The 24,286-nt window shown below is 42.1% G+C and overlaps 1 long non-coding RNA gene across 1 annotated transcript in view; it reads right to left on the reverse strand.

Moving 5' to 3' along the window:
* Positions 1-673: 673 nt before the first annotated feature.
* LOC134329387 (uncharacterized) overlaps positions 674-24,286 on the reverse strand; it is a 31,197-nt gene continuing 7,584 nt past the window's right edge. The window contains exons 3-4 of the long non-coding RNA XR_010014867.1: positions 13,582-13,693; positions 674-834 (exon numbers count right to left, since the gene is read on the reverse strand). This is a non-coding gene — a long non-coding RNA (uncharacterized LOC134329387). The remainder of the gene's footprint in view (positions 835-13,581; positions 13,694-24,286) is intronic.

Genomic DNA, 24,286 nt, shown 5'->3' on the forward strand with positions numbered 1-24,286 from the left:
TGCGTTTATAGATAAATACAGTAAATAAAAGGTATAAAAATGAACTCACCTCACCACCACTCATATACATGCACCTGTATCTCAATTTAAACCTTGTTACCATGGTTACCAAACAGCACACAACTACAACCACATCATTATAATAATGTACAAGAAATATAATTTTTACTAATTTGGTTTTGTACTAATATAAGCAGTTACTGATTTTGTGTATTTTTGTTCACATTTTGCTCTGTATAAAATATGATTAGTACACAAATACTACTAATAATAATAATTTATTTATTACTGTGTGTAATGCACTAACAAACCCCGGACAGGATGCCAAGCCATCGCAGAGTCTCAGCCAATCATAACTCAGGTTCGTAGACAGCTGACCACTCTAGCGCCTATATTAATAATAATGATGATAATAATAATAATAATAATGATAATAATGATAGTGATAATGATGACAATAATAATAATAATAATAATAAAAATAATAATACTAATGATAGTGATAATGATGACAATTATAATAATAATAATAATAATGATGACTAATGATAATGATAGTGATAATGATGACAATAATAATAATAATGATTGTGATAATGATAGTGATAATGATAGTGATAATGATTACAATAATAATAATAACAATAATAATAATAATAATTTATTCATTTTTCTGTTTTATCACTGCTTTATCTTGGTCATGGTCGCTGTGGGTCCGGTTTCCTCTGAATCACTGGGTGCCATGCACTAACAAACCCTGGACAGGATGCCAATCCATTGCAGGGTCTCAGCCAATCATAACTCAGGTTCATAGACAGCTGACCACCCGAGCACCTATAATAATAATAATAATAATAATAATAATAATAATAATAATAATAATAATAAAATTCATTTATTTTTTTATTTTACCACAAGTTATCCTATTCAGAGTTACAGTGGGTCTGATTTATTGGACAAAAGGTAGGAAACACCCTGGACAGGTCGTCAGTCCATCACATGGCACATGCACACATACATATATACACACACTCACACACACTCACACAGGGCATTTATACCAGCTCCAATTATTCTGACTGCATGTCTTTGGACTATGGGAAGAAACTGTAGCACCCAGAGGAAACCCACACAGACACGTGGAGAACATACAAACTCCACATAGAAAGGACCTGGAGCAGCGCCCAGGTGGCGCAGCGGGATATTCTGATATTCTGCTAGCACACCAATGCCGAGATTCTGAACTCCTCAGTTCGAAAGTCGGCGTTGCATCTGGTCGGCATCTAGCAGGCATAATTGGCAGTGCCTGCAGCAGATACTAATTGGCCACTATGTGTGGGTGAGTGGGTGGGTCTTCATACGCTGTGTAAGGATCTGATTGGCAGAAGAGACGCCTGTGCAGAGTGCAGGGGTGAGAAGAGGAGGGCTGCGCACGTGTCGGAAGAGGCGTGTACAGCGACGTGCTCTCCTCGGATGCAATCGGGTATCTCTCAGCAGCGGAAGACAAATTGAGTGCGCTAAATCGGGATATATATATAAAGGCCCTGGAGTGAAGCACCCAGTGGAAAACCACACAGACATGGGGAAAACATGCAAACTCCACATAGAAAGAACCTGGAGCAAAGTACCCAGAGGAAACCCACACAGACATGGGAAGAACATGCAAACTCCACATAGAAAGAACCTGGAGCAAAGTACCCAGAGGAAACCCACACAGACATGGGAAGAACATGCAAACTCCACATAGAAAGGACCTGGAACGCTCCACCTGGGAATCAAACCCAGGACCTTCTTGCTGTGATGATTATTATGAGGCTGCACAAAAACTGGAGCCTGACCGTTGTTCCGTGTGGGATGTTTTGGTCTCACAAACATCTTTCTAGGTGTTTGTGTGTGATGCCCTGCAATGAACTGGTGACCCCTTCCAAAGGGTATTCTTGAGCTCTGCCCAGTGATTTCAGGTGTAAAAAAGGTAATGAATAGGACTGAGATGCTTTCAAAGAATTTTCTTCAAAGAATTCTATCTACTTAAAATCTTGGATAAGGTCATATTGGATTTGCAGTATGTGGTAAAGAAACAGTGAGCGGTATTGTACAGCAGCTTCAAGGTCTCGCCACAGATGTTTGAATGGGCTATTTATTCTTCTAAAGTAACTGAAATCTGCCACACAGGTTTTGAACAAATAGAAAGATGTTTCTGTGTTTTGGCTTGACATTCGCACAGAAACTGTGTTTAGGTGATAAAAATCTGGCTTTTATTTGAGATTTTTTTTTATTAAAGACCATGTTTTATGTGGGTAGCTTGAATGCATCTGTTTCAAAATGTTGACGTTACTGTGTCAACTTGCGCTTGACTGTTGCTTTTTTTCTTCACATCAAATTCAGTAAAGTACCATTGCACCCTACTGAGCTGGCATGTATGTGTTTGTGTGTACAGGGATACATAAGTATGCCCTGTACATACATAGGTAATATGTTGCAATGTACAGTCAAGCCGGAAAGTCTGCACAAAGCTTTCACTCTCTCCATGTTTTATTACATTACAGACTCATTCTATAATAGATTGAGTTCATTTTTGTCAAAAAATTCTACACAAAATTGTAAGGTTATGTGGCGTTAGTGGAACTTACCACTCATTCCTGACGTCGCAGGCCTTACAGAGCAGTAGCGAGCGTGGCCTTAAATAATTGGCCAGCTCGTCAGGGCGAACGACCTGCATCTGCGGTTCCCTTATTTAAGGGGATGCCGCCAGGCTGCAGGCGTCGCACCTTCTGCTTTGGTTTCCTTTTTTTTGTTTGGCACTTCGGTGTCCGTGAGGGCTGATGGCGGCTCGCCCACATGCCTTTCTGAGGGCCAGACGGTACCCCGGGTGGCACAAGGCCATTCGGGTGTGTAGACCGCAAGGTCGAGGTAGTTAGTCTTTTGCTTTTACCTCTCTTAGAGTTAGCATGGTGCGACGCCGTGCAGCCCTCGTGCTGCTATTATTTTAACGCTTAGCATTTAGAACTAGCGGTTTCAATCAGCGCCGAGCTACAGCGCTTGATGTGATCCCCGCTATAGTGCATTTAACTATCATTGTCATTGGATTCCAAAACCGCTGAGTGGCGACGCCATTAAGCGTTCGGCTGTACCGCCAGCAACCCCGGTTCGAATCCGCAGTATGAGCTTGCCTAACTGAGTCTCTGACTGGTTCTCTTGCTCTCATTTGGCAGCGCGTCCACGCTCTTTTCTTAGGACTAGGTGGTACCCCTGGTGGCACAAGGCCATTCGGGTGTGTAGACCGCAAGGTCAAGGTAGTTAGTCTTACCTCTCTTAGAATTAGCGTGGTGCGACGCCGTGCAGTCCTCGTGCTGCATTTATTTTCAGCGCTAGTGGGTTCAGGAACCGCGGGATGGCCATGCCGTTAAGCGTTCGGCTGTGATGCCATAACCCGGTTCGAATCCAACTCCTTTCATCGGCTTCCGAAACCGCTGGGTGGCGACGCTGTTAAGCGTTCGGTTGTTCCGCCAGCAACCCCGGTTCGAATCCGCATCTGCGAGCTTGTCTAACTGAACCTTTGACTTTCTCTCTTCTTTCAGATCGGTGTGCTCCCACTGCTGCGTCCACAAGCGAAGTGTCTGTCGATCGCTCCCTACACTAGCCAACCGCTGTGCTGGGGCTAGGTTTCCTTCGGAGGTTCTCTATCCCCGCGTCAACTCGCAGTAGCGCCTTCAGCGCCTACACACACCCCCTCACCCGTGCTACATTAGCGCGCTGGTAACGCGCCCGGTTCTCTCCCGATTGACCAGGGTTCGCGCCCAGCATTCCTTATTTTTCCCTTTTTGGCTTTTGTAGCCTGCAGCGCCCAGCGGCAATCATCGGGGTTCCCGATTGGTTTTTGTTTCTGTTATGTGTTTTGTGTTCATTATTTTCCATTTAAAAAATAAAATTATTATTTTTCAATCTCCGCACTTGAGTCCTCCTTTCACCCACGTAACAAAAATAGCCACAATGACAAAGTAAAAGCAGGTTTTTAGACATTTGTGCTAAATTATTAAAAATCAAAATGTAAAATATCATATGTACACAAGTGTGCACATCCTTTAATATGACACCCAAAAGTGAGCTGAGGTGCATTTTGTTTTCACTGATACTGCTTGAGATGTTTCTACAATTCAATTGGAGTCCACCTGTGGTAAATTCGATTGATTGGACATGATTGGGGATTGCCAGCACCTGCCTATATAAGATTCCACAGTTGACAGTGCATATCAGAGCAAACTCCAAGCCATGGGGTCAAAGGAATTATCTGCAGACCTCAAAAACAGGATTGTTTCAAGGCATAGATCTGGAGAAGGGTTCAGAAACATTGCTGCAGCTTTACAGGTCCGAAAAAGCACAGTGGCCTCCATCATTCGTAAATGGAGGAAGTTTGGAACCACCAAAAAGTCTTCCTAGACCTGGCCGCCCGGCCAAACTGAGCGATTGGGGAAGACGGGCTCTGGCCAGGGAGGTGAGCAGGAACCCGAGGGTTACTCTGTCAGAGCTCCAGCATATCCTTGAGGAGATGGGAAAACCAGAAAGATCAGAAGATCAACCATCCAGGCAGCATTCCACAAATCACGCCTTTATGGTAGAGTGGCCAGACGGAAGCCACTCCTTAGTAAAAGGCACATGACAGCCCGCTTGGAGTTTGCCAAAAAGCACCCAGAGGACTCTCAAACCATGAGAAAGCAAAATTGAACTTTTTGGCCTGAATATCAAGTGTCACGTCTGGAGGAAACCAGACACCATTCATCACCTAGCTAATACCATGCCTACAGTGAAGCATGGTGGTGGCAGCATCATGATGTGGGAATGTTTTTCAGCAGCAGGACCGGGTCCGACTAGTCCTGATAGAGGGAAAGATGAATGCAGCTAAGTACACAGAGATCCTTGAAGAAAACCTGCTCCAGAGCGCTCTGGACCTCAGATTGTGGTGAAGGTTTACCTTCCAACATGACAACGACCCAAAGCACACAGCCAAGAGAACAAAGGAGCGGCTTCGGAGAAAGTCTGTGAATGTCCCAGCCAGAGCCCAGACCTGAATCCAATCGAACATCTGTGGAAGGAGCTGAAAATGGCTGTGTACCGACGCTCCCCATCCAACCTGACGGAGCTTGCAAGGATATGCCAAGAGGAATGGGCAAAAATGTCCAGAAACATGTGTGCCAAGCTCGTAGCTTCTTTTCCAAGATGCATTGAAGCTTTAATTGCTGCCAAAGGTGCATCAACCAAGTATTAGGCTTGTGTAGGGTGTGTACAGATATGTAACCCCTAAGTAAACCATTTTAGTCAGTAAAATAAAATTGCATATTTTCTAAACCCTGTTTTCACTTCGTAATTATTGGTGATTGTGTGGAGATGTTCGAGGCAAAAAAGAACTCCATCTATTATAGAATGAGTCTGTAACATAATAAAACATGAAGGTGAAAGGGGTGTGCAGACTTGACATGATGTATGAATATTTTAGACCTTACTACTTTTTTATATTTAATTTGAGGAAAGACTTTTATGAATTAACATAACACATGCAGTTTTATAGGTCTACTTGGAAAGAACTCTTACTAAGATAATGCAATCTAAATCTGTTTAAAGGTGTAAATATTTAAGGTATTGTGTATAAAACTACTGATTTCGGCAGCACTTTTAAATTCATGGTCATGGAAGTAAAGCTTTTTCAATATACATAGGATTAAGACAATGAATGAGACAGTGAGAGAAAGAGAGAGACAGAGCGAGGCACTGTGAGAGAGAAAACAGAAACGAGCGAGGCGTCAAACTCGCCACACTGACTGGGAATAGAGGCATCTATAAATACTGAAAGGGAACAGATGATGGGCGTAGGAGAGCTTCTGGCTGCAAATTAAAAAGATCTAAATGTAGGGTTTTTTTCAGGCTTAATAACAGCCGCACAGCACTGTATTTAAAAAATGACAGCAATTTATCTCATCCTTTATTATTATTATTATTTTATTATCTTGAATTACACTGATCAGCCATAACATTAAAACCACCTCCTTGTTTCTACACGCACTGTTCATTTGATCAGCTCCACTTACCATATAGAAGCACTTTGTAGTTCTACAATTACTGACTGTAGTCCATTTGTTTCTCTGCATACATTGTTAGCCCCCTTTCATGCTGTTCTTTAATGGTCAGGACTCTCCCAGGACCACTACAGAGTTGGTATTAATTAAGTGGTGGATCATTCTCAGCCCTGCAGTGACACTGACATGGTGTTTTTAAACACCTCACTGCTAACACAGCCTCACCAGATGATCAGATACTTCTTGTAACTTTTTGTGTTCATATACTGTAAAAAGGGCAAGTTTGACAGCACATATATAAACAGTGCACGGAACAGTGGTCTCTTTGCAAAGGTAGAGAATAAAAAAAAAAGTCAACTTGGGTGTCCGAATTGTTAGATGTAATTCAAAAATGCAACAACTAAAAAAACACCACGGTAGCACAGCGGTAAAACATGCTAGCACGTCAGAGCTGAAATCTCGAACTCGTCTGTTCAAATCTCAGCTCTGCTACCGGCAGGCTGTGCGCCTACACAAGCAACTTGTTGTTCAAGGGAGGGTGCTGACCGATTGATGGCGCCTGCACAGAGATGAGGGATAATGTGGACAGGGGGTGTCTCTCTGTACACAAAGCTGATCCACATATGAACTCACTGCTGGATTGAGAATAGTCCAGCAACCAAATACAGTGTATCACAAAAGTGAGTACACCCCTCACATTTCTGCAAATATTTTATTATATCTTTTCATGGGACAACACTATAGAAATAAAACTTGGATATAACTTAGAGTAGTCAGTGTACAACTTGTATAGCAGTGTAGATTTACTGTCTTCTGAAAATAACTCAACACACAGCCATTAATGTCTAAATGGCTGGCAACATAAGTGAGTACACCCCACAGTGAACATGTCCAAATTGTGCCCAAAGTGTCAATATTTTGTGTGACCACCATTATTATCCAGCACTGCCTTAACCCTCCTGGGCATGGAATTCACCAGAGCTGCACAGGTTGCTACTGGAATCCTCTTCCACTCCTCCATGATGACATCACGGAGCTGGTGGATGTTAGACATCTTGAACTCCTCCACCTTCCACTTGAGGATGCGCCACAGGTGCTCAATTGGGTTTAGTCCATCACCTTTACCTTCAGCTTCCTCAGCAAGGCAGTTGTCATCTTGGAGGTTGTGTTTGGGGTCGTTATCCTGTTGGAAAACTGCCATGAGTTTTCGAAGGGAGGGGATCATGCTCTGTTTCAGAATGTCACAGTACATGTTGGAATTCATGTTTCCCTCAATGAACTGCAGCTCCCCAGTGCCAGCAACACTCATGCAGCCCAAGACCATGATGCTACCACCACCATGCTTGACTGTAGGCAAGATACAGTTGTCTTGATACTTCTCACCAGGGCGCCGCCACACATGCTGGACCCCATCTGAGCCAAACAAGTTTATCTTGGTCTCGTCAGACCACAGGGCATTCCAGTAATCCATGTTCTTGGACTGCTTGTCTTCAGCAAACTGTTTGCGGGCTTTCTTGTGCCTCAGCTTCCTTCTGGGATGACGACCATGCAGACCGAGTTGATGCAGTGTGCGGCGTATGGTCTGAGCACTGACAGGCTGACCTCCCACGTCTTCAACCTCTGCAGCAATGCTGGCAGCACTCATGTGTCTATTTTTTAAAGCCAACCTCTGGATATGACGCCGAACACGTGGACTCAACTTCTTTGGTCGACCCTGGCGAAGCCTGTTCCGAGTGGAACCTGTCCTGGAAAACCGCTGTATGACCTTGGCCACCATGCTGTAGCTCAGTTTCAGGGTGTTAGCAATCTTCTTATAGCCCAGGCCATATTTGTGGAGAGCAACAATTCTATTTCTCACATCCTCAGAGAGTTCTTTGCCATGAGGTGCCATGTTGAATATCCAGTGGCCAGTATGAGAGAATTGTACCCAAAACACCAAATTTAACAGCCCTGCTCCCCATTTACACCTGGGACCTTGACACATGACACCAGGGAAGGACAACGACACATTTGGGCACAATTTGGACATGTTTACTGTGGGGTGTACTCACTTATGTTGCCAGCTATTTAGACATTAATGGCTGTGTGTTGAGTTATTTTCAGAAGACAGTAAATCTACACTGCTATACAAGCTGTACACTGACTACTCTAAGTTATATCCAAGTTTCATGTCTATAGTGTTGTCCCATGAAAAGATATAATGAAATATTTGCAGAAATGTGAGGGGTGTACTCACTTTTGTGATACACTGTATATCCAGCCAACAGTGCCCCGTGGGCAGCGTCCTGTGACCACTGATGAAGGTCTAGAAGATGACCAACTCAAACAGCAGCAATAGATGAGCGATCGTATCTGACTTTACATCTACAAGGTGGACCAACAAGGTAGGAGTGTCTAATAGAGCAGACAATGAGTGGACACGATATTTAAAAACTCAGTGGTCACAGGACGCTGCCCACGGGGCGCTGTTGGCTGGATATTTTTGGTTGGTGGACTATTCTCAATCCAGCAGTGACAGTGAGGTGTTTAAAAACTCCAGCAGCGCTGCTGTGTCTTATCCACTCATACCAGCACAACTCACACTAACACACCACCACCATGTCAGTCACTGCAGTGCTGAGAATGATCCAACACCTAGATAATACCTACTCAGCATGAAAGAACAGCATGAAAGGGGGCTAACAAAGCATGCAGAGAAACAGATGGACTACAGTCAGTAATTGTAGAACTACAAAGTGCTTCTATATGGTAAGTGGAGCTGATAACATGAACAGTGAGTGTAGAAACAAGTAAGTGGTTTTAATGTTATGGCTGATCGGTGTATGTCACAAATGTCAATGTAGAGTAACGGGCCCTTGAGCAAGGCCCTTAACCCTCAATTGCTTAGATTGTATACTTTAAATGGTCTGAATTGGTTTGTGATGCTGGGATTAAAATGAGAGACAGAAATGGCAGTTCTCTTATCCTACGGTCCTTGGGATTGTAGTCACAGAAAGCTGTGGTATCACTGGAGCTTGAAATTACAATTTGGCAGTATGAAGGTTTTATACTGACAATATTGAGGTCTGAAGTCACAGGTTGAAGCTGCATGGGTTGGCAAGTATTAGCTAGCTATTAGCTCAGCGTTTTTAAACATTGTCCTACAGTCACCTCCACGAATATTTTCACTGATTTGAAAGCCTCAAAAGTTCAGGCCGCCCAGGTGGCACAGCGGTAAAAAGACACGCTGCAACCAGAGCTGGATTCTGAGTACATTGTATCGAATCCAGCTCTGCCTTACCGGTTCGAGGCTGAGTGGCTGTATGAGCAACGATTGGCCGGTTGCTCAGTTGGGAGGCGGGACAAAGAACCAGATGTGGGTCTCTCTCTGTCAGAATGCGATTACGACCTCTGCCGGCTGATTAGAGGCGCCTGCACAGAGATGAGGAAGAGTGCCCTTAGGGTGTGTCTCTCCGCATGCAACGCTAGGTGGCGCCACACTCATCAATGTGTGGGTGGCAAAAAGGCATCCGGCTGCTGCCCATGTTTCGGAGGGGATATGGGTTAACTTCGATCTCCTCGGTCAGGGCGGGGTTCGGCATAGACAGAGAGGAAGCACGATGCAAATTGAACAATTGGATGCACTAAAGGGGGAGAAAAAGGGGGAAAAATTAAAAAAAAAAAAACTTTTTCTTAACTTTTTAACTCACTTTCTTAACCGCTTATCCAATCAGGGTCACGCAAGGCACACAGTAACACCCTGGACGGGGAGGAAACATTCACCTATAGGGCAATTCAGTGTCTCCAATTAACCTCCGCAAACAAACAAACAAACTCCACACAGAAAGGACCTGGTCTGCCCCGCCTGGGGATCGAACCCAGGACCTTCTTGCTGTTAAGCCTAAAAAGTTTGTTATTCAATTTCAAGCAAGAAGTGTCTGTAATGCCTGTCATTCTGTAATTCTATGAATACTTTGCTTTCAGAAATATTTTAGCCAGTAAATAAACATCCAGCAAACAAAAAGGACAGAACAAATTAAATTCCTGTACTCACACCTGATGGGAGAAAAGAAAGCAACTATGTATTTATCAAGCCACTCTCTGGCAACCTGATAATTAAACACAGATTTAAATAACACAGGAATGAGGAAGCGAGCGTCAGTAATTGGTGTGCTGTAGTCTCTGGAGAGGTGGATATTGTTTAGGTCTGTGAAAAGAGGATTACATATTAAATCCTTTCATTAAGTGTCAATGTTTGTCCCACTTAGAGAAGACTTTGAGAGAAAGATGCCGGTGCAGCGGTAAAACACTGGCACACCAGAGCTGATATTTTGAATATTTGATAATGGGATCAGGGTGTGGCTCTCTGTACACAAAGCTGATCCGCAGATGAACTCGCCCCGTGCAGGTGAAAAGATACAGTCGGATACTGCACACGTGGCGGAGGGGGGGTGTCAGAGTGAAGGCCAACATCAGTAGAGAGGAAGCGTAATGCAATCCGGTAATTGGATATGACTAGATTGGGGGGAAATTGGCGTCTATATAAGGCAAAGCCAAAAACTACTGTTCAATATGCATGACCTTCGAGCCCTTAGATGGGAAACCATTAACAATATCGGGATTACTTCGGAAAACCACTGTCAAGTAGCACAGTCCGCTCCTGCATCAAGAAATGTGACCTTAACCTCTACTACGTGAGGAGACATTCATTCTTGCAGAAACACCACCCAGGTCTCTGGACCTGCACTTCTTTCAGATGGACCTACAGACAGTGGGAACGTGAGTGTGCTGTGGTCAGATGCCTCAAAAACAACTTCGAGTAATCTGTGCCAAAGGTGAGAGGACCATCCAGACTGTTATCAGCCAAGGGCCAACATCTGCTTGCATACTTGTGAAATTACCTTTGACGCAGAGGTGTATATTAGGATATTACAGAGACATATGCCTCCTCAAGGGAACATCAGCATCTTTTCCTGTTGACTGCCCTGACTGAAATCCATATCTGTCTTCCATTGAAAATGTATGGGTATCATAAAGTGGAGAATCAGACCAGAGCAACCACGGACTGTTGAGCAACTGAGTTCTTGTATCAAGCAAGAATGGGCAAAAAAATAGTTTTCTTAGTTCTCAAGCAATTAAAAAATTTCATTAATAGGAAAAGTGATTTAACACAGAGTTTCTTACATTTACCTTTATTCCATTGCAGACAAGATGAACCTGAGATATTCCATGTTTTGTCTGCTGAACTTCATTTCATTTTTTGTAATGTTGCCATTCCTTTTCACCACACTTAAAAGACGTTTTGGCACCGAGGAGACCACGTGATTTAGTGTTTCAGCTTTTATTTTGTCTCATTCTTCCTGCAAACACGTCTTAAGATGTGCAACAGTACGGGGTCGTCGCTGTCGCATTTTCCTTTTCAAAATTCTCCACAAGTCAAGACTGCAGACAGATCAGTCCAGTACCCGTACCCATACCCTCTTCTTCCACAGACATGCCTTTGTAATGTGTGCAGCATGTGGTTTCGCATTGTCTTGTTGAAAAATGCATGGACGTCCCTGGAAAAGATGACGTTTTGAAGGCAGCACATGTTGCTCTAAGATCTCAATGTACTTCTCTGCATTAATGCTGCCAGCACAGAAGTGTAAATGACCTTTGCCAAGGGCACTGACACAGGCCCATACCATGACAGACCCTGGCTTTTGGACTTGTTGCTGATAACAGTCTGGATGGTCTTTTTCGTCTTTGGTCTGGAGCATATGCATCCATTTTTCCAAAAAAGACCTGAAAGTCTGATTCATCTGACCACAATACACGTTTCCACTGTGTGATGGTCCATCCTGGATGCCTCTGAGCCCAGAGAAGTCGACGCCGCTTCTGGACATGGTTAACATAAGCCTCCTTTTTGCACAGTAAAGTTTTAAGTGGCATTTGTGCATGTAACTCTGTATTGTAGTGCTTGACAAAGGTTTTCCAAAGTAATCCCTCACCCATGTGGTTATATCAGCTATTGTTGAGTGGTGGTTCTTGATGCAGTGCCGTCTGAGGGATCGAAGATCACAGGCGTTCAGTTTAAGCTTGCGCCGTTGGCCTTTACGCACTAAAATTTCTCCCAATTCCTTGAATCGTTTAATGATATTATGCACTGTAGAGGGAGAAATATGCAAATCCCTTCCAATCTTTCTTTGAGGTACATTGTTTTTAAACATTTCAGTCATTTTCTCACACATTTGTTGACAAACTGGAGATCCTCTGATCATCTTTGCTCATCAAAGACTCAGCCTTTTTCCTGGATGCTGCTTTTGTACCAAATTATGATTACAATCACCTGTTTGGAATCACATCATTATTTTTTTCACCTCATACCCCTAAATTGCCCCCGTCCCAACTTTTTGTAATGTAGTGGGTTTACATCTGGTGAACTGGTGGTGGAGCTTCCTCCCCTTTGGTTTGCTTTAGTGGGATCTGCATCAACAGCTGAATCGGAATCTTCTGTAGTTGTTGAAAATATCAAATATGTTTCCATTCTCAAAGACCCAACAAAGGATATAGACATATGACATCACAAGAAATCACCTATATACCGATGGCCTATTGATTTTTCCATCTCATCATGTGTGATTCTTTTTTACTCTTCTTTATTAAATGCAATGGGACCCCCCTCTAGGCCCCCTAGGAGGGTGTGGCACCCTGGGTAATTGTGTATAGCACACACTGTTTCTCTGTGAATCAGTGAAACGTTCTTTGGTGTATCAAATTACTTTCCCACTTGGCAGTCTGATGAATAAATCTGGGTTTGGTGCCAACTGCACATTTCAGTGAAGGAGAAATAAAGATCAGCAGCTTTTATAATGGTTTGTGCTGGAGCCATTAGTTCCATTACAGAAATCATAATTCTCCAGCATCCTGAAGAAATGCTCTGCTGAGATCGGTGTGGAAGAACATCACTCTTCACAGCACTCTGACCTCCTGTAACGTCCTGTCACATGACTGAAAGTCTCTTTATTTGTGATATTTTTAATCTATACATTTCTAAACTCAAAATATATGGAACAGTGGTCTCTTTGCCAATACTAATAAAGTATATTAGGCATGTACTGAAGGTCATTAAAAGCAGTCTCATCTAATTATGACTTTATTGCCTTGAAAACAAGAAAAATAATTTGATTTGATTGATTTTAAACATCTGTTCGCAATGGGTGTGGCCGAATCATCTGACCTCTGTCATTAGACGGGGTGTCCACAACAAACATTTGTCCAAATCAAGTGGTACCTTGCAACTTAAGGTCAATTGGTTCTGGGAGTGGCGTCGAGTTTAGAAGGCGTTGAGTTTCAAGGTATTTTTTCCCATAAGGATGTATGGGAAACCTGTTAATGCGTTCCATGGTCCTGTGGAACTCCATATATTTAAGGCTAATGTAAAATAATGGTGTTGTTTTTGACACTTATACACTGAAAATAACACAAATATTATATATAAACACTGAAATACATTTCAAAAACAGTTGAAAATACAATAAAATCTGCAATTTACCTTTACTTCTTTATTGTTTCATTATGCTTCTTAATCGTGGAGATGCTTGATCTTGGAATACCGTATTCCATTCAGTAAAGGCGCATTCATGTGAGCTTTTCCACTTATTGTACTAAAACAACAAGCAAGGAATTTCATTAGTGGAGAGAACTTATGATCAGTAATAATTAAGAGACGTTTAGTGTTACTATGTCAGTCTTTTAATACATTAAGTCACATTAAGTTTTTTTTGCACAATAAGCATTATTACTCTCAGAAAAGCCGAATCTCACAATTTCTCAGCACCCAGAGCTGTAACACAAGTTTAAAAGTGAAACAGTGAGAAAAAAATAGCTAAGCACAGATACATGTGGAGCATTCAGAGTGGATTTGACAGTTATTCCACACAAATGCAGATTTGTCTCGTATTCGCACATTGATGATGTTTTACCCCACTGCTCAAGCCGAGCGCTGAACAAAGCAGCTGTTCATTGTTAATTTGAAATTAAATAAATTTTTTTTTTTTAAAAGGCTGAACTCATCAAATTTTAAGGAAAACGTTGAGTTTAAGGGTACAAATTTCTCCACAAAGTGCATTAAGTTTTAAAGATTTTGAGTTTAGGTGACGTTGTGTTTACAAGGTACCACTGTAGATCATAACAGAGTAACAAAAACAGTTAAATCCTACGATTATTCATAAACTAGAAATATACATTAAACATTTTGAATGGCATTTGCCCGATTGCGTCATGCTTCCTCTCCACTAATTCCAATCCCCGCTCTGATTGAGGAGAACGAAGCAAACCCACGCCCCCTCCGACACGTGGGCAGTAGCCGTATGCATTTTTTCACCTGAACTAGGTGAGTGCTAATGCGGTTCAGCACTGTGTACGGAGAGACACACCCTGATCAATGCACTCCTGTCAACACAGCCCTGTGCAGGCACCATCAATCAGCCAGCAGAGGTCGTAGTTGCATCAGTTATGAGGAGACGCTATCCGGCTTACTACTAGCCCACCCCTATATGAACAACAGGCGCTGAGATTCGATACGATGTATTCGAGATCCCAGCTCTGGTGTGCTCATGTTGACATGAGCATGCCAGCCTAGGACGTTCTGATGCCACATCATCATGTTTGATGTAAAAATGACTAAGAATTAGGAACAGTTACAATTAAGCATGTATACTGCAGAATATCTCTGGGTGGATTGTTAAATAATACTAAGTAAAACAGTGTGGTGTCTTTACCAGTCAATGTACACACACTGTACGTTCAAGGGGTGCACTGGTTCCCCACCAGTGCTACTGCAAAATGAATGCACAATTTATTTTCTCTCAAAACTAAGAAGCGACTTAACCAGAATCACTAGAAGCCCTCAGCCACTGTGGATCGATACGACATGTTTAGCGCAGCTCATTACTAATAGATGCTCCTGGCTAATGCAGAGGCCAAGAAGCCGAGTGCAGTTCCGACATAGCAGAAAATGGGACCACTGAGGGGCATCGATGTGTGGCATTATGCCAACGAGACAGCAGAATGGCTTTGCTTGAAAGAGTTGCTTTTTAAATTTAGATGATTAAAATAATGACATTAATACACATATAATGATTCTCAAACTTTTTTTCCAACCTTTTCCCCCCCAATTCTCTCCCCTAATCTAGTCGTGTCCAATTACACAGACTGCATTTTTCACCTGCATGAGTCCAATTCATATATGCCGATCAGCACTGTGCACGGAGAGTCACACCATGATCAGCATTATTCCTCAGCATTGTGCAGGCGCCATCAATCAGCCAGCAGGGGTCGTAATCACACCAGTTATGAGGACCCATGATCCGGCTTGCCCCAACCCTATGAACAACAGCCAATAGTTGGTAATGCAGCCTCCCAGCCCAGCCGGATTGCAGAGCTGAGATTCGATATATTGTACTGAATTCGAAAACCCAGCTCTGGTGTGCTAGCGTATTTTACCGCTGCGTCATCTGAGCGGCTTTTTTTATCATTTCTAGTAACCCCAAGACTACGTCTGAAATTGCATACTTAAACAGTACGTACTAAATTGGAGGCTGTGTGCACTGCTCGATCAGTAAAGCAGTACGCTTTTTCAGTATGCAAGTGTGGAGTATGCGTCCGCCATCTTACCAACGTCACGTGATGCATGACATCACATTACCACAGTTATAACAATTCTTTTCTATTTTATTTATGCATTTTCTCCCAATTTAACACAGTCATTTGTCTTCCACTGCTAGGGGATCCCTGATTGCAGTTGAGGAGAGTATATTGCTGCTCATGCCTCCTCCGACCCTTAGCAAAAGCCTTTTTGACCCATGCACTCTGCACTGGCGCCTCTCTATCTGCTAATCAGGGTCCTTACACAGCGTTTGAAGACCCCATCCACATAGTCCGGCCATCCCGCCCTAGCAGAGACGTGTTTGCTGCAGGCACTGCCAATTATGCCCACTAGATGGCGTCCAGCCGACCAGCGGCAATGCCGAGTTTCAAACCGAGGAGTTCAGAATCTCGACACTGGTGTGCTAGCAGAATATCCCGCTGCGCCACATGGATGCCGTTATAACAAAAAAAAGACCTGAAGTGCTGATTCATCTGACCACAAGACACGTTTCCACTGTGTGATGGTCCATCCTAGATGCCTCAGAGCCCAGAGAAGTGGGCGCCGCTTCTGGACATGGTTAACATAAGGCTTCTTTTTTGCACAATAAAGTTTTAAGTGGTATTTGTGCATGTAACTCTGTATTGTAGTGCTTGACAAAGGTTTGCCAAAGTAATCCCTCACCCATGTGGTTATATCAGCTATTGTTGAGTGGCGGTTCTTGATGCAGTGCCGTCTGAGGGATCGAAGATCACGGGCGTTCAGCTTAAACTTGCGCCCTTGCTGTTTATGCACTGAAATTCCTCATGATTCCTTGAATTGTTTAATGATATTATGCACTGTAGAGGGAGAAATATGCAAATCCCTTCCAATCTTTGTTTGAGGTACAATGTTTTTAAACTCATTACTAGCTCTAACTTGTCCCCATCCCAACTTATTTTCGAATGTGTTGCAGGCCTGAAATGCAGAAATGGAGGTATATTAACAAATAAACATCTGTGATAATGTGAGCAGCTGTTAAATCATGTTGGTTGTCACTAAGTCCCACATTCCCAATAAAATTAAATCTAATTATTATTCACAGTAAGTTCCTACAGGCATGTTTGCTTTACTAATTTAGCAGATTCTCTTACTGACTCACTGATGCAAATACCCACAAGGAGAACTAGACCTGAAACCAACAATGAAGTGATTGTACAGTAATTGCTACATACATTGTATTAAACTCACCTAACAACTATAAAGGAGTCCTGGTAGCTTAGCAGCTCAGGTTATGAGCCACTGAGACTGACAGAGAACTTATAATCCCTATCTGCTTAGGTTTATACTTAAGATAAAGATTAAGATTAAATCCTTTGACTAAGCCACAAGCATTACAATGGGAACATCAAGTAAGCCCTCTACAAATAAAAATACTCTTGGTGAGCAGAAAAGCATCTCAGAAAGCATAATATGTCAAACCCTGAGGTGAAAGAGCAACAAGAGCAAAATACGAAGGTTCTTTAAAAGGTTTAATGTTAATTGTTTTCCAGTTACTAAATCGGAATCCTTTAGAGAGATTATCAGAGTGACTTCTGCAGGATTATGTAATACTGTATAATCACGTCAATATGGACCAAAATCATCAAGGATGGTTTCCAACAACTTGTAGAATCCATGCTACAAAAAACGAGGCTGTTTTAAGAGTAAAGCAAGTCTTACCCAGTATTAGTTTATATTAACACTATACACCGATCAGCCATAACATTAAAACCTTCTTTCTAATCCTTGTTTCTACATTCACTGTCCATTTTATCAGCTCCACTTACCATATAGGAGCACTTTGTAGTTCTACAATTACTGACTGTAGTCCATCTGTTTCCCTACATACTGTTTTAGCAAGCTTTCACTCTGTTCTTCAGTGGTCAGGACCCCCACATTTTTTTCACCACAAAAACTCCAGCAGCGCTGCTCTGTCTTATCCACTCATACCAGCACAACACACACTAACACACCACCACCATGTCAGTGTCACTGCAGTGCTGAGAATGATCCACCACCCAAATAATACCTGCTCTGTAGTGGTCCTGGAAGAGTCCTGAGCATTAAAGAACAGCATCAAAGGATCAAATTGGAGATACAAAATTGTCCATGACCGTGTTTGACATTAAACTTGTGAAGTGATGAATCTTGTGTAATGAGTAACTACCGTTCCTGTCATGAATGTAACCAAATTGTAAAACATGATGTTAAAATCCTAATAAACAAACAAACATCAAATCTGTCTTGTGGCAGCGCTGAGATTCTGAACTCCCGGATTTCGAATCTTATCTCTGCAACTATTTGGGCGCCCCCTAGTGGACACAATTGACAGTGCCAGCAGCAGACAAAATTGGCCACTTAAAGTCTGCTGGGTGGGAAATCACCGGACTGGTGTTTGACGCTGTGTAACCTCACACACAGATTTATTAAAGTTTGGGCAAATAAGAAGGGGTTGCGGGATTGCACATGCATCAGAGGGAGCGTGTGTCAGGCAAATATACCCTCCTCAGATGTGATCGGGGTTTCCAGCAGCGGAAGACAAATTGGCTACGCTAAATTGGGAGAAAAAGGAAGAAAATGCATAAATAAAATGTGGAAAATCATGATGCGTTTCTGCATGGTCCCACATGTATATAAATGTATAAGCTCCATATATACAGAAAAGCATGATAATCCTGAACAAAAAAGGATATACATTTTTTTTTCCATCAGAAGATTGAATCCAACAGCACTAAAACCCACTGAGGCATAATAGGATTCATTTCATATCTACAGCCCTTCAACAGACACACATCTCTTCAAATTCATTCAGCTATGAATAAGAATCAATCTAGCCGTCCTACCAGACGACTGAAGTTCATGAGGGTCAAAATGAAGGTCAAAAATATATCCTAGAACTGCTTTTAGGGCTAAACAAAGTGTCGAGAGCACGTCAGACAAAATCACATCGAATCGACCAACAGGAACAGAGCCACGGCGCTTCTCTTGCGGCGGTTTACAGTAGTAATGTCAGATACTGTTTAAAAACCCTTAAAGAAAAGAGTGGCTTCCAGCAGGGGGTCTGATCTATTATTCATGAATTATCTAAACTAATGCCACTTTTCTATCAAAAATAAATAAATAAAGAAAAATTCTGTCTTTAAACAGTGCCATGTTTTACACTTGGTACATATTAAAGAATTACTTCACCCACATTAATAATTGGTATTAATAATTAAGTGGAATCTGATGGATGTAACATTATAACCCCAAATCAGACAGTTGGGACAGTATAGAAAATGCAAATAAAATAAAAATGCAGTGTTCCTTACATACATAGTTCATGTTTTGTCTGCTCAACTTCATTTCATTTGTTAATAAACATACATTCCAAAAAAAAGTTGGGATGGGGGCAATTTAGGGCTAGTAATGATATGATTCCAAACAGGTGATGTCAACAGGTGATTGTAATCATGGTTTGGTACAAAAGCAGCATCCAGGAAAGGCTGAGTCTTTGATGAGCAAAGATGATCAGAGGATCTCCAGTTTGTCAACAAATGCGTGAGAGAAATTATACATCTAACAATGTACCTCAAAGAAAGATTGGAAGGGATTTGCATATTTCTCCCTCTACAGTGCATAATATTATTAAACCATTCAAGGAATCAGGAGTGCAATTTCAGTGCGTAAAGGCCAAGGGTGCAAGCTTAAGCTGAACGCCCGTGATCATTGATCCCTCAGACGGCCCTGCATCAAGAACCACCACTCAACAATAGCTGATATAACCACATGGGTGAGGGATTACTCTGGCAAACCTTTGTCAAGCACTACAATACAGAGTTACATGCGCAAATACCACTTAAAACTTGACTGTGCAAAAAAGAAGCCTTATGTTAACCATGTCCAGAAGCGGCGTCGACTTCTCTGGGCTCGGAGGCATCTAGGATGGACCACCACACAGTGGAAATGTGTATTGTGGTCAGATGAATCAGCATTCCAGGTCATTTTTTGGAAAAAATGGACGCCGTGTGCTCTGGACCAAAGACGAAAAGAACCATCCAGACTGTTATCAGCTTCAAGTCCAAAAACACTCTGGAGCAGGTTTTTTTCAAGGATCTCGATGTACTTAGCTGCATTCATCTTTCCTTCTATCAGGACTAGTTGCCCCAGTCCAGCTGCTGAAAAACATCCCCACATCATGATGCTGCCACCGCTATACTTCACTGTAGGGATGGCATTAGCCAGGTGATAAGCGGTGCCTGGTTTCCTCCAGATGTGACGCTTGGTATTCAGGCCAAAAATTTTGGTTTCATCAGAACAGAGAATCTTGTTTCTCATGGTTTGAGAGTCCACTAGGTGCCTTTTGGCAAACTCCAGATGGGGTGTCATGTGCCTTTTACTAAGGAGTGGCTTCCGTTTGGCAACTCTACCATAAAGGCGTGATCTGTGGAGTTCTGCCTGGATGGTTGATCTTCTGATCAACAAGGATCCTCCACAAGGATATGCTGGAGCTCTGTCAGAGTGACCCTCGGGTTCCTGCTCACCTCCTTGGCCAAGGCCCGTCTTCCCCGATTGCTCAGTTTGGCCAGGTCTAGGAAGAGTCCTGGTGGTTCCAAACTTCCTCCATTTACGGATGTTGGAGGCCACTTTGCTTATTGAGACCTGCAAAGCTGCAGAAATTTTTCTGTACCCTTCTCCATATATAATCCTTGGACTTCATGGCTTGGTTTGTGCTCTGACATGCACTGTCTACTATGGGACCTTATATAAACAGGTGTGTGCCTTTCCAAATCATGTCCAATCAACTGAATTTACCACAGATGGACTCCAATGAAGTTTCCGGATGCACTGCAAATAACTATTACGGCAATTATATCACCACAGTTTGCTCCCTCGTTATTCAGTCAGTTTATTGCTTCAAAATAAGGCACCTCAGTAGGCAGCATTTTAGGGTATCTAAGAATTTAGACAGGCTTCTTCTCAGGAGCATGTAGGATGATGTAAAAAAACATCCATGTGGAGAGCTCACTAGGCTTTTAGACAGAACCTTGATGTGAGTAAGTAAATGAATGGATTGGTGCCCAGTCCAGATCTGAAGCCCAGTGTGGAAATTTTATTATTTTTGCCATTTTTCTTATGCACATGTAATCAGTCACATTCTAATAAGCAACTGTTTTTTATGCTAAAAAGTAATGGAGTAAATATATCCACCCATATAAAAGGAAACATTTTGGGCTTTATTTCTGCCCATGTTGTCTGGTCATGACTGTCTCTTTCAGCCAATCAGAGACTGCTTTTCATCTCTGCACGAATGCATTTCTGATTCTGCCTTCGTCTCCGCGTGTCTCATTATTTCTGCTTCAGTTTCTTGTGTCTCTGTGACTTAATTTCAAAGAAATGCAGTCGAGGCTACAATCCGTGATGCTGCGGTACCTTTCAGAACATATATGTAGGGCCGTCTTAACGTAGGTTTAGCAGTCATGCAAGGATTATCTTGCAAATTGGCATGCCTTATGTGTGTGTTGGACTTGACAGGTTGGGTTTTTTTCATCATTTCCTAGGACAGTGGTAATCCCAGGATTTCTTGAACTTTTTGGGCCAAGAAACACTGATAAAGGCAAAACTTCCAAGCCCCAGACACATTGCAAGGAACAATGCAGTCTAGGAATTTCCTTATTTCCTGAAACTTTTGTGACTAAAACATAATTAAAACTAATTTGATGAGATCTGAGAGACTTGAGTTGGCTGAGACAGAGCATCTTGTAACGAAGGGTTCTTGACAGAAGACGAGAGCAGACACAGACACAGAGGTGCTACAACATTTATTCATGATAACAGACAAGACAAGGTTACACAAGACAAGACACACTGACACGTGAACTATGCTAAACACTAAGCTAAATGCTAACTGCTATTCAAAACACATGAAAGGAAAATAATAATTAAATCAACAAATTTTTACAGCCACAAACACAAAATAAACTTGTACACAAACACTTGATGATGAAAAAAGATAAAAACTTGTAAACTTGCAAATAAAAACACTCGGTACAAGTTTATACAAGTTAAAAATCTGTAATATTTTATTTACGTTTGAAAATAACTCCATTCGTTTCTCCGCCCCGTCAGCCATGAATGCTGGGATTGTCTTAATCACTTAAGGCAGCGTTCGATGCTCACTCGTTCTTGAGCCAAAATAACATTGAAATATTAAGATGCCTCAGTAGTGAGGATTTTAAGGCATCTAGGATTTCGAACAGCCTCCTTCTCGGGAGCGCGCACAGGATGACGTAAAATGCTGCCTATGTAGACAGCACACTAGCTTTTCGAACACACCCTATATGAAATTCTGAGATTAATCACGATTAAAAATTTTAATTGTTTGACAGCCCTAATATATATACAGTATATACTGTATATATATGTAAAAAGTTGTCCCTAATTGCTTAGAGCTCTTACAGGCCAAACTGAAAAATTGTAAGACTATTAATAAGCTAATTCAGCTGTAAAACATGCTTGGGATTGAATAAACGGTTCCCAAATGATGAAGAAAATTGCTTCTAGCATCACTCCAAAACCTTTCCTTTAATTAAATCTTAGTACTCGGCACGAGTTCAACTGATACAGCAAAATCGCCAAGTTACTGCCCATCATGGCTGTCGAGCCTCTGAACCAGCTCAACAAAAAGGCCAGTCTGTCAGAGAATGTTAACGTCCATAAAAGACAAATGTCTCATCAACTTCCTGTGTGAACATTCTCCCAAGCGACGCTTATGTAACTACTGTGGTCAGTGTGAGTTTGTTAACAAGCAAGGATGTTAGCATGCCCACTCTGTGACACTCTGTCCCTTTTTCCTCTTCACAACAAATTGAAACTAGGGCTGGGCAATACGACCAAAAATTGTAACAGTATTTTTTAAGATTTTGTCGGTTTCACAGTATATTACAGTATTTTTTAAGATTTTGTCGGTTTCACAGTAGTATTTTTTGTTTTTGTATTACTGAGACTTTTTATATGTCTGTGGCTGATTTTACTGACATAAGTACAACCCCAATTCCAATGAAGTTGGGACGTTGTGTAAAACATAAATAAAAACAGAATACGATGATTTGCAAATCCTTTTCAACCCATATTCAATTGAATACACTACAAAGACAAGGTATTTAATGTTCAAACATATAAACTTTATTGTATTTTGCAAATATTTGCTCATTTTGAATTTAATGCCTGCAACACGTTCCAAAGAAATTGGGACAGAGGCATGTTTACCACTGTGTTACATCACCTTTCCTTTTAACAACACTCAATAAGCGTTTGGGAACTGAGGACACTAATTGGTAAAGTTTTGTAGGTGGAATTCTTTCCCATTCTTGCTTGATGTACAACTTCAGTTGCTCAACAGTCAGGGGTCTCCGGTGTCGTATTTTGCGCTTCATAATGCGCCACACATTTTCAATGGGAGACAGGTCTGGACTGCAGGCAGGCCAGTCTAGTACCCGCACTCTTTTACTACGAAGCCACGCTGTTGTAACACATGCAGAATGTGGCTTGGCATTGTTTTGCTGAAATAAGCAGGGACGTCCCTGAAAAAGACGTTGCTTGGATGGCAGCATATGTTGCTCCAAAACCTGTATGTACCTTTCAGCGTTAATGGTGCCTTCACAGATGTGCAAGTTACCCATGCCATGGGCACTAACACACCCCCATACCATCAGAGATGCTGGCTTTTGAACTTAGCGCTGATAACAATCCGGACAGTCCTTTTCTTCTTTGGCCCGGAGGACACGACGTCCATGATTTCCAAAAACAATTTGAAATATGGATTCGTCAGACCACAGGACACTTTTCCACTTTGCGTCAGTCCATCTCAGATGAGCTCGGGCCCAGAGAACCCGGCGGCGTTTCTGGGTGTTGTTGATATATGGCTTTCGCTTTGCATGGTAGAGTTTTAACTTGCACTTGTAGATGGAGCGACAAACTGTGTTCACTGACAATGGTTTTCTGAAGTGTTCCTGAGCCCATGTGGTAATATCCATAACAGAATGATGTCGGTTTTGAATGCAGTGCCGCCTGAGGGATCGAAAGTCATGGGCATTCAATGTTGGTTTTTGGGTTTGCCACTTACTTGCACAGACTTCTCCAGATTCTCTGAATCTTTTGATGATATTATGGACTGTAGATGATCCCTAAATTCCTTGCAATTACACGTTGAGAAACGTTGTTCTTAAACTGTTGGACTATTTGCTCACGCAGTTGTTCACAAAGTGGTGAACCTTGCTTGTGAACGACTGAGCCTTTCAGGGATGCTCCCTTTATACCCAATCATGACATTTACCTGTTTCCAATTAACCTGTTCACCTGTGGAATGTTCCAAACAGGTGTTTTCGGAGCATTCCTCAACTTTCCCAGTCTTTTGTTGCCCCTGTCCCAACTTCTTTGGAACATGTTGCAGGCATCAAATTCAAAATGAGTTAATATTTGCAAAAAAACTAAGAAGTTTATCCATTTGAACATTAAATATCTTGTCTTTGTAGTGTATTCAATGGAATATGGGTTGAAAAAATTTTGCAAATCATCGTATTCTGTTTTTATTTATGTTTTACACAACGTC

Source organism: Trichomycterus rosablanca, chromosome 15 (genome assembly GCF_030014385.1).
Source record: "Trichomycterus rosablanca isolate fTriRos1 chromosome 15, fTriRos1.hap1, whole genome shotgun sequence".
NCBI classification, from domain to species: Eukaryota; Metazoa; Chordata; class Actinopteri; order Siluriformes; family Trichomycteridae; genus Trichomycterus; species Trichomycterus rosablanca.